General features: G+C 39.4%; 1 long non-coding RNA gene across 1 annotated transcript; it reads left to right on the forward strand.

The window, feature by feature from the left end:
- The first annotated feature begins 8998 nt into the window (after nt 1-8998).
- Nucleotides 8999-9991, forward strand: LOC149253379 (uncharacterized). The gene is made up of 3 exons (XR_016267074.1): nt 8999-9260; nt 9380-9459; nt 9584-9991. It is a non-coding gene; the product is annotated as an uncharacterized LOC149253379 (long non-coding RNA).
- The last annotated feature ends 1302 nt before the right edge of the window (nt 9992-11293 follow it).

Consider the following 11293-nt stretch of genomic DNA (forward strand, 5'->3'; position numbering starts at 1 on the left):
GACTATATAAAAACGGTTAAATTATATAATAATATTCTAATGTTAATTATGGGTCAATAGTATTATAATATATAGTCAAAGTAACTCATTATATTCCTAATAAATAATTCAATAATTTATATAAAATATAAAATAATTGAATCTTGTATTATTTTATTTTTACTTTTAAATTTCAATAATTTATATATTATAATATATTATATATTTGAATTTTATACTATTTCATTTATAAATTTTTTTGGTAATTAAATTAATTTATTTAATTAATTTAAATATATTTAAACATTTAAATCCAATAGGGAAATATATAGTCAATCTAGGTCAAGTAAAAGGGTAATTTTTTTTTTGAAATAATAAAAATTATTAAATAGAATTAATAATTTTTGAGAAGATTCTTCGGCGAAAATCACATAGAGATACTTTTGTCGACGCGTTTCGAACCAACCAGTGTGGTTCATCGTCAGGACAAGTTGAGTGAACAGATCTCGCATTGCACATTAAATAGATAGGGCAGAATATCCAATGACCCAATTTTCTAGACAGGTAACGGCTAGAATGACAACAGCTAGAAAGGACCGGGAAACGACTAGTTTGACTTTGATAAGGGGTAAAAACTTTATTTATTTAAATAAGTTAATTTAATATACTTGTTAACGTAAATGGATCATTTTAATATTATAAAATAGATTAATTTGAAATTGTTATTATAAATATTAAAACTATTTAATTAAATTCTAATTAAAATAAGTTAATTTAAAATTGTTAGATATTAAAGTTCTTATGTCACGATCCTACCCTTAACATACATATATAATAAAAAAAAATATTTTAATCTTTTTATCCTTTACACACTTAACTTACCATATTCTTTAATTCGCACACACTCTGCTATGACAACCAGTCCACTCGGACTATTAATCTCATTAAAGAATGTTAAGGAATATTTTACCAACGACAACCAATCTATTGCCCGTAAAAATGTTTAGTGTGTACGCATCGATTATGATACTTTGGCAACATATAAATGTTTTGGTATGTATGCATCGGATATGACACATGGGCAACCGGATAATGGCGCTGGCATTTTATGTTGTGACCGGAGTATTAATCCGGTGATGAGTTGTTGAACTGTATTAAGTTTAAGGACAGATGTTTAATGTTCTACAGTGCATCTGGCCTGCCCTTCCTGCTTGACCATGTGAAATGGCAGAGCCCTGTACCCTCATTCCCCGCGCCTCAGGTTCCCGCCTCATTTCAACGGAGGGGATCATTCGATCTAGATCTGAGGGTGGAGGTTTGTCGGAGGGTTTTAGGGTTCGTATTAAGCATCTTGAGTCTTCACCCAGATCATATGGGCCTGGCGCCGCTCCCAGGTTTGGCTTGTCTCCTTCGTGTACAGGGGATGTCTTTCATGAACTCCTCTGCCAAGATTCATCCACTACACAGGAGTTACCCCTTCGGCTTCCCGGGATTAAACCTTGCAGGTGATGGCATTTGTTACAGTCAACTTTTCCGATTCTCCTGTTATGTTATTCTTTTATACAGGCTTCTCCTTCGATTTAATATGTGTATTAACAGTTCTATTATTTCTCTGTGCTTGAAGGTGGTTGCTGCGGCAATGAATTCTTTCCATATACAGGACGTTGGGCCCTCAGCAACCCAACCTTTAACGCCATATAGCGGGTAAGCAATTTCATGCTCGAACTGTTTCCTGGGTGCAATGTTTGGGGTTTTCCCTTTCGACTGTTGCGGCCACGAAATTTATATATACTCGTTTTCGTTTTTTTTTATTGGCTCCAGATTTCCATATCCTGACCGAAGTAACCCAAGACAGGGTCCTTGAGGCTTGCCTCCGAGGCTACTCATGGTTTTTCTTTTGTAACCCCAGACTTCGTTGTCTCGGCTGGTTCTGTTGGAATTGTGAGGAACGGTCAGTTCCTTCAACAGGAGGTGCCTTGGCAGTCCCCACAGTTAAATTATCTCAGTATTCTTTTGTTTGTATTTATAAACCATTTACAGTGTAATTATTTGGTAACGGAGTAGTTAAGACTACTAGTTGGACCAGTCGTGGAACATGGAACCTCTCTGTTTTTTTTTTAATGAATAGTATTGTTATAACTCGAGTTCGCCATTCTCAGGAATGATAGCTCGACTCTGTAGTTATAAATTCATTTCTGGGGTTTTCTGAGAAATTAATAACAGACTAAACTCACCTCTCTGGAATAGTTTATATGTCTTATAATGTCAGTTCTGTTATATTAATATCCATGTTCTCATTTTACTGTGATATTTATAAACATGTTCTCATACTTCCGTGATACGGCGGAACTACCGTTGTCTTAAAGGGAAATAGATGTTGGTTTTTCCTGTTTCGTTTTTGGTTGTTGTGCCTCATCGAACTGTTAGAGCACCATATTATCGATATGTAATGATAATGATAGAAGGGCTTTGTTTATTATTGAAAATAAATGTGCGATTGTTTCGACAGTAGAATCCTCACCGCTTATCGCATTTGCTTTCTTGTCTATGGTGAAATATGTATTTTGTACTTGTGGTTTATTAATTAACGATACAGTTAGGGTCTGATTCATGGCTTTCTCGAATCTTCCCTAAGAATTACTCATGCCTTTTCTGTCTATCCGTTATCTCTGTCTATGCATTTTTTTGTCTTTGTCATATATATGCTTGTTCTACAGTTTGTGCAAACTGTCATATATGATGTAATCTCGTCTGGTCTTCTGAATCTCTTTAATGGACAATCACATTACAGTCGTTCCTACCACAGTTCTGGTAATTTCCGGCTCGGGTCTGCTATTTTACTCTCTACTAAAGTGTACAGACTCATGGTCAACAAAACTTATTTATTTCCTTATATATGTAAAGTAATTCATCGGTGTTCTATATAGGAATATTTGACCTCTGTCTTTGAGTTTGAAGGACCAATAACCATAGCAGAATTACTGTAGTTTTTATTTTGAACAGATAACATTACTGCATGTAAAGTAAGGGTAAAAGATAAGTGAGTTTTTCAAATAATTTCACAGCCTCTCCTACTGTACTTAGACTTCTGTAACTTGCAGTTAACGCTAACATCATAGATGTATATTCATCAATAAGATAATTTCCAGAAATTTCCACTTACCTGGTCCGCCTGGTTGTAGATGCGTTACAGAGGTTCACCTGTATCCTTTGCTGCTCTTGACCACCCAACCATGAGATCCGTCGCCAAGACTGGAATCTCCCCTTGAGCTATCTTGCAGGCCCAAGGCCCTCAACAAGATTCATGCAACTTGTGCTTGGTTATCTGGTCCTTACCAGACTTAACCAGTTTTTCCTCTTTTCTTTCTGTCTGTCCTTACAACACAGAATTTTTGTCTCTCCCTTCCCTTTTCCCCTGGAGGCCTTTCCAGTTAGGGAAGGTAGTTTTATGCAGTTTTCACAACTGATTTCCTCTTCCAATCTTCCTTTCAGAAGTTGCCAGCATTTCAAGAAATATATTTTTAATTCACAATAATAAAATAATATGATTAAAGTTTTTTTTTTTTAAACAAAACAGTCTTCCAACTCTGTCTTTTACCACAGTAAAATTCCAATATTTACATTCTCCGGGGTCATCACATCTCCCCCTCCTGAGATTGGACATCGTCCCGATGTCTGATTTTCATAAACAATTCCGGGTAAGCCTTTTTTATGAGCTCTTCATCTTCCCAAGTGGCCTCATCAGGCCCATAGTGCTACCACTGCACTTTAACTTGGGTAATAGCTTGCTTCCGCAGCTGCACTTCTCTTCGGTCAAGGATGCTCAGCGGCTCGACCAGAACCTCGCCTTCCGGTTCGACCTGCAATCAACAATATTTCCAGTCATTTTTTTTTTTTCTGGAATAAATTTTTAATTAGATCAACCGGATTTAGTTCTTACCCGTATATCCTGCCATTTGATCACATGTTTAGGGTCGTAAATGTATTTTTTTAGTATAGAAACATGGAAGACATTGTGGATTCTAATATGGCTTGGCAGGGCGAGTTGGTAAGCTACCGGCCCAACTCTTGCCAAGACCTGGAAAGGTCCAAAATAATGGGGTGCAAGCTTGGCACAACCGCTCCACTGCAGGGTACTCTTTCTGGCTTGGATCCTCACATAAACATGGTCACCGACCTGGTATTCTTTGAACCTTCTTTTCCGATCAGCAAAGCTCTTTTGTCTATCCTGAGCAGCCTTTAAATTAATACGTACCCTTTTTACCATGTCCTCCATTTCTTTGAGCATTTCTGGCCCCAATCTTAATTTGTCCTCAGGTCCACCCCAACTTGAGGGTGTACGGCATTTCCGCCCGTACAAGACTTCAAAGGGGCTCAATTGTGTTGACGTGTGATATCCGTTATTATATGCGAATTCAACCAAATGTAAATATTCCTCCCACTGGGTTGGTTTCTGCATTACGCATGCTCTTAACATGTCCTCCACCACTTGGTTCACTCACTCTGTTTGACCGTCGGTCTGGGGATGATAGGCTGTGCTGAAATTCAGTTGTGTTCCCAGTTCGGTAAACAATGCTCTCCAAAAGGTTGACGTGAATTTTACATCACGGTCAGATATTATTGTCTTCGGAAGTCCATGCAGTTTGAACACATTCTGCATAAAAATGTGAGCAATTTGCACAGCCCTGTAAGTGGACTGCACGGGTATAAAGTGTGTTGCCTTACTCAGTTTGTCTACCACTACCATAATAGAATCATTGTTCTTCTTTGTCCGAGGCAATCCTGTTATGAAATCCATAGAAATAGTTTCCCATTTCCATTCCGGAATGGGTAAAGGTTGTAATAACCCTGCTGGGTGTAGGTGCTCCGCTTTAATCTGTTGACACTCCAAACACCGTGCTAAGTATTCAGCTACATTCTTTTTCATTCCTGGCCAATGGTATTCATTTCGAAGTGCGGTGATCATTTTTTGGTACCCCGGATGTCCTGCATAGTGGCTGATGTGAAACTCATCCAAAATCAGATTTTTAAGACTATTTTTATTAGGTACATATAGTCTCTTATTATAATACAACATTCCAGCATCATCTAATTCATATCCCTGCTGATTTTTCCCGCTGGAAGGTTGTTGTACCTACTGTTTTATTTGCTGGTATTCAGCATCTTGATCTGTTGCTGTTTTTATCATTTCAATCAAGGGATTCTTCCATTTACTGGACGAAATTTCATACAAGCATTGCACCTTCCGACTTAATGCGTCGGCCACGCGGTTCTCCTTCCCTTTCAAATGCTTAATTTCAAAATCAAATCCACTTAAAAAATCTGCCCAACGGGCTTGCCTCGTATTTAAGGTAGGTTGGCTGAGGTAATTTGTCAGACTGTGGTGATCTGTCAGCAACAAAAGTTTTCTTCCCATGAGATTATTCCGCCACATTTTCAGTGCATGTATGACGGCTACTAATTCTAAATCGTAGGCAGAATATTTCTGCTCATGCTCCTTTAGCTTTCTTGATTCGTAAGCGATCACTCTTCCTTCTTGCATCAACACACCGCCCACACCCTCCTTACTTGCATCAGTACATACCACGTAATCCTTATTAGGATCAGCTATACTTAAGATGGGTGCTGTGGTGAGTAAATGTTTAAGTTGCTCAAAGCTTCGCTGACACTCTGAGGTCCATTTGAATACCCTTCCTTTTTTCTGTAAGGAGGTAATAGGGTATGCTACCCTTGAAAAACCTTCCACGAATCTTCTATAATAACCAGCTAACCCCATAAAGGACCTGATGTCTGCCACATCCTTTGGTACGGACCATTCCATTATGGTCCTTATCTTTTCAGGGTCCACTGCAATCCCCTCTTTTGTGATTATATGGCCTAAATATTGTATTTCCTCCTTGAAGAAATCACACTTGCTGAACTTAGCATACAACTGGTGTTCTCGGAGAGTTTGTAGTACTAACCTGAGATGCTCCTCGTGCTCCTCCTTAGAACGAGAGTATATCAGAATATCATCAATGAATATCAACACAAATTTATCCAAGAACCTATGAAACACACTGTTCATTAAACACATAAAGGTGGCGGGTGCATTGGTCAAACCAAAAGGTAGCACTACAAACTCGTAGTGCTCATACCGTGTTTTGAAAGTTGTTTTAGCTATATCTTCCTCCTTAATCCTAATTTGGTGGTAACCTGATCGCAGATCGATCTTAGAGAACATTGTTGCACCCTTCACTTGATCGAAAAGTTCATCAATCCGAGGTAAAGGATATTTATTTTTGATCGTGAGCTTGTTCAGCTGACGATAATCTATACACATTCGAAGAGTTCCGTCTTTTTTCTTGACAAATAACACTGGGGCTCCCCATGGAGATACACTGGGACGAATATAATATTTGTCTAACAGCTCTTGTAGTTGCATTTTTAATTCTGTCAATTCAGGTACGCTCATTCTATAAGATGCCCGCGACACTGGTGCTACCCCCAGTGTCAATTCGATGGTAAAATCTATATCTCTTTTAGGTGGCAGCCCGGGTATCTCCTCTGGAAAAACATCCGCAAATTCTTGTATTACGGGAATGTTTTCCAGCGTGGCTGTTTTATCCTTTGAATTTGCATAGCCTACCTGAATGGCATAAATTTGACATCTTTTTCTGATACATTTAGCTAGTTGGGATGCAGTGATCGGCCGGATCTGCACTGGGCGCTTAATCCCTTGCATTTCCTGCTTTTCTCCAAAGTCATCTTTGTAAATAATGGTTTTTGTCTTGCAATTTACTAGTGACCAGTGTTTTTCTAACCAATCCATCCCAATCAGAACATCATATGAACCCAGAGGAAGTACATTCAAATCTGCCACTACAGGCTGTCCTGCTATGGTTAAAGAGCAGTTATTAATTTTTGCCAAGACTCGTCTCTTGGCCCTCGTAGCTAGCTGTACCAGCCATGGATTCTTGAATTTTTCAGGTTGTAGCTTACATTGTTCTACTATCTTTGGGCTAATATAACTTAAAGTAGCTCCTGGATCAATTAGAACAGCTATAGAAAGATCTGAAATTTTACCTTCAAATTCCACCATGGTCGGCTGGTATTCCGCCTGACGATCATCCAGGGCTGCGTTAATCCTTGGTATTCTTCGTCCCACATCGCCAACGGTTGATGCCTCATGGATCTAAGATATCTGATCAGTTCCCTTTTGCTGCGGGCAGTTTTTGACATAGTGTGGTCCTCCATAACCCCAGCATTGCACTGGCGGTCTAGCCATTCCTTCGCCCTCCAGCTTGACAGGCTGTTCACTCACTCTAGATTCACTGATTGGCTTAGACCTGAGTGAACCTCTTTGTATAGTTCTGTTGTTCTGCCCTTTACTAATTCCCTTACTTCCACTGCTGCGACTTCCCTTACTGTTCCCAACTGTTTTATTACCTCTTTTTTCATTCCATCTTTTGTTTGGAGCATCTCCTTTCTGTTTATTCTGCTGGTAGCAGATTCTAGCCTTGCGGATAGCTTCATCCATCGTCCTAGGATTGTCAAACTCAATCCTTTCTCGTATGTATAGGGGTAAACTACTAACAAATCTTTGCACCTTGGCTTTTTCTTCTTTAATATAGGGCACATAGCGAAGTAGGGAGGTAAAACGGTTGATAAACTTGTCCATAGTCTACTGTCCCAACCGTAAATCATGGAATTCCCTTGCTTTTTCATCATAGAAGCGCTCGGTCAGATATCTTTCTTTGAAGTATTTCTGAAACTTCTCCCATGTTATGGTCCGTTCGCTTACCCCCTTGACGATCTTAACTTCCTCCCACCACAGGGTTGCTTTACCTTGTAGCTGGAAGATGGCCAATCGTGCCTTCAGGTTGTGGTCATATTCATACAGCTGAAAATATTTGTTCATGTTAATTAGCCAAGCTTCAGCCGCTTCTTCCTGCTCCCCATCAAAGTGTGGAGGTTTAATTTTTCGAAATTCTCCCTGTAGCTCCACTCTTTGACGTTTTGAAGTCTGTTGTTCGAATGCATTGTCAGAGTGGTCCTCCCCCTCTTCTGATTTTTCAGGTTCTGCCGGATAATTTCGTTCTTCTGTCATCCTCTGCTGTTCCGTGCTGGGATTAGCTAATGGTGGGTTCTGCCTGTCCGACAAACTCTTCAAAATTCTTTCTTGTTCCACCGTCAGTCGTGCATTATCCTCTCGTAATCGTGCCATCTCATTCTTCAGTTCCTGGACCGTCTCTAGTATTGCAAGGTTCGTGCTACGTGTCTCCTCACCAAGCTGTACCCACAGCTCTGGGTTATCCCTAGGATTTACTGCAGGTTCCTGACCTGCTATCGATCTGTGCGGAGCGCTGCCAGCTCTCTGCATATTCACGATTACTGTCTATTGTCTATATGCTGTTGTTTCCTTTGTCTCAACCTAAGAAATGGAACCAGAAGAGGAGTTAGTTATATTAGTTGTCCTTCTTATAAATATAATACGATGGTTAACTGTACATTGCTGGTTTATTTTCCTTCAGTTTAAACTTCTTTACATGTTCTTCCAGAGGTCACAGTATTGTAACCTCGCTCTGATACCAATTTGTCACGATCCTACCCTTAACATACATATATAATAATAAAAAATATATTTTAATCTTTTTATCCTTTACACACTTAACTTACCATATTCTTTAATTCGCACACACTCCGCTATGACAACCAGTCCACTCAGACTATTAATCTCATTAAAGAATGTTAAGGAATATTTTACCAACGACAACCAATCTATTGCCCGTAAAAATGTTTAGTGTGTACGCATCGATTATGATACTTTGGCAACATATAAATGTTTTGGTATGTATGCATCGGATATGACACATGGGCAACCGGATAATGGCGCTGGCATTTTATGTTGTGACCGGAGTATTAATCCGGCGATGAGTTGTTGAACTGTATTAAGTTTAAGGACAGATGTTTAATGTTCTACAGTGCATCTGGCCTGCCCTTCCTGCTTGACCATGTGAAGTGGCAGAGCCCCGTACCCTCATTCCCCGCGCCTCAGGTTCCCGCCTCATTTCAACGGAGGGGATCATCCGATCTAGATCTGAGGGTGGAGGTTTGTCGGAGGGTTTTAGGGTTCGTATTAAGCGGCTTGAGTCTTCACCCAGTTCATTTGGGCCTGGCGCCGCTCCCAGGTTTGGCTTGTCTCCTTCGCGTACAGGGGATGTCTTTCATGAACTCCTCTGCCAAGATTCATCCGCTACACAGGAGTTACCCCTTCGGCTTCCCGGGATTAAACCTTGCAGGTGATGGCATTTGTTACAGTCAACTTTTCCGATTCTCCTGTTATGTTATTCTTTTATACAGGCTTCTCCTTCGATTTAATATGTGTATTAACAGTTCTATTATTTCTCTGTGCTTGAAGGTGGTTGCTGCGGCAATGAATTCTTTCCATATACAGGATGTTGGGCCCTCGGCAACCCAACCTTTAACGTCGTATAGCGGGTAAGCAATTTCATGCTCGAACTGTTTCCTGGGTGCAATGTTTGGGGTTTTCCCTTTCGACTGTTACGGCCACGAAATTTATATATACTCGCTTTCGTTTTTTTTTTTTTTATATTGGCTCCAGATTTCCATATCCCGACCGAAGTAACCCAAGACAGGGTCATTGAGGCTTGCCTTCGAGGCTACTCTTGGTTTTTCTTTTGTAACCCCAGACTTCGTTGTCTCGGCTGGTTCTGTTGGAATTGTGAGGAATGGTCAGTTCCTTCAACGGGAGGTGCCTTGGCAGTCCCCGCAGTTAAATTATCTCAGTATTCTTTTGTTTGTATTTATAAACCATTTACAGTGTAATTATTTGGTAACGGAGTAGTTAAGACTACTAGTTGGACCGGTCGTGGAACATGGAACCTCTCTGTTTTTTTTTTAATGAATAGTATTGTTATAACTCGAGTTCGTCGTTCTCAGGAATGATAGCTCGACTCTGTAGTTATAAATTCATTTCTGGGGTTTTCTGAGAAGTTAATAACAGACTAAACTCACCTCTCTGGAATAGTTTATATGTGTTATAATGTCAGTTCTGTTATATTTATATACATGTTCTCATTTTACTGTGATATTTATAAACATGTTCTCATATTTCCGTGATACGGCGGAACCGCCGTTGTCTTAAAGGGAAATAGATGTTGGTTTTTCTTGTTTCGTTTTTGGCTGTTGTGCCTCATCGAACTGTTAGAGCACCATACTATCGATATGTAATGATAATGATAGAAGGGCTTTGTTTATTATTGAAAATAAATGTGCGATTGTTTCGACGGTAGAATCCTCACCGCTTATCGCATTTGCTTTCTTGTCTATGGTGAAATATGTATTTTGTACTTGTGGTTTATTAATTAACGATACAGTTAGGGTCTAATTCATGGCTTTCTCGAATCTTCCCTACGAATTAATCATACCTTTTCTGTCTATTCGTTATCTCTGTCTATGCATTTTTTTGTCTTTGTCATATATATGCTTGTTCTACAGTTTGTGCAAACTGTCATATATGATGTAATCTCGTCTGGTCTTCTGAATCTCTTTAATGGACAATCACATTACAGTCGTTCCTACCACAGTTCTGGTAATTTCCGGCTCGGGTCTGCTATTTTACTCTCTACTAAAGTGTACAGACTCATGTTCAACAAAACTTATTTATTTCCTTATATATGTAAAGTAATTCATCGGTGTTCTATATAGGAATATTTGACCTCTGTCTTTGAGTTTGAAGGACCAATAACCATAACAGAATTACTGTAGTTTTTATTTTGAACAGATAACATTACTGCATGTAAAGTAAGGGTAAAAGATAAGTGAGTTTTTCAAATAATTTCACAGCCTCTCCTACTGTACTTAGACTTCTGTAACTTGCAGTTAACGCTAACATCATAGATGTATATTCATCAATAAGATAATTTCCAGAAATTTCCACTTACCTGGTCCGCCTGGTTGTATATGCGTTACATAGATTCACTTGTATCCTTTGCTGCTCTTGACCACCCAACCATGAGATCCATCGCCAAGACTGGAATCTCCCCCCGAGCTATCTTGCAGGCCCAAGGCCCTCAACAAGATTCATGCAACTTGTGCTTGGTTATCTGGTCCTTACCAGACTTAACCAGTTTTTCCTCTTTTCTTTCTGTCTGTCCTTACAGCACAGAATTTTTGTCTCTCCCTTCCCTTTTCCCCTGGAGGCCTTTCCAGTTAGGGAAGGTAGTTTTATGCAGTTTTCACAACTGATTTCCTCTTCCAATCTTCCTTTCAGAAGTTGCCAGCATTTCAAGAAATATATTTTTAATTCACA

Source organism: Pinus tabuliformis, chromosome 7 (genome assembly GCF_031772625.1).
Source record: "Pinus tabuliformis cultivar Carrire ecotype Pingquan chromosome 7, CPIR1, whole genome shotgun sequence".
In the NCBI taxonomy this organism is placed as follows: Eukaryota; Viridiplantae; Streptophyta; class Pinopsida; order Pinales; family Pinaceae; genus Pinus; species Pinus tabuliformis.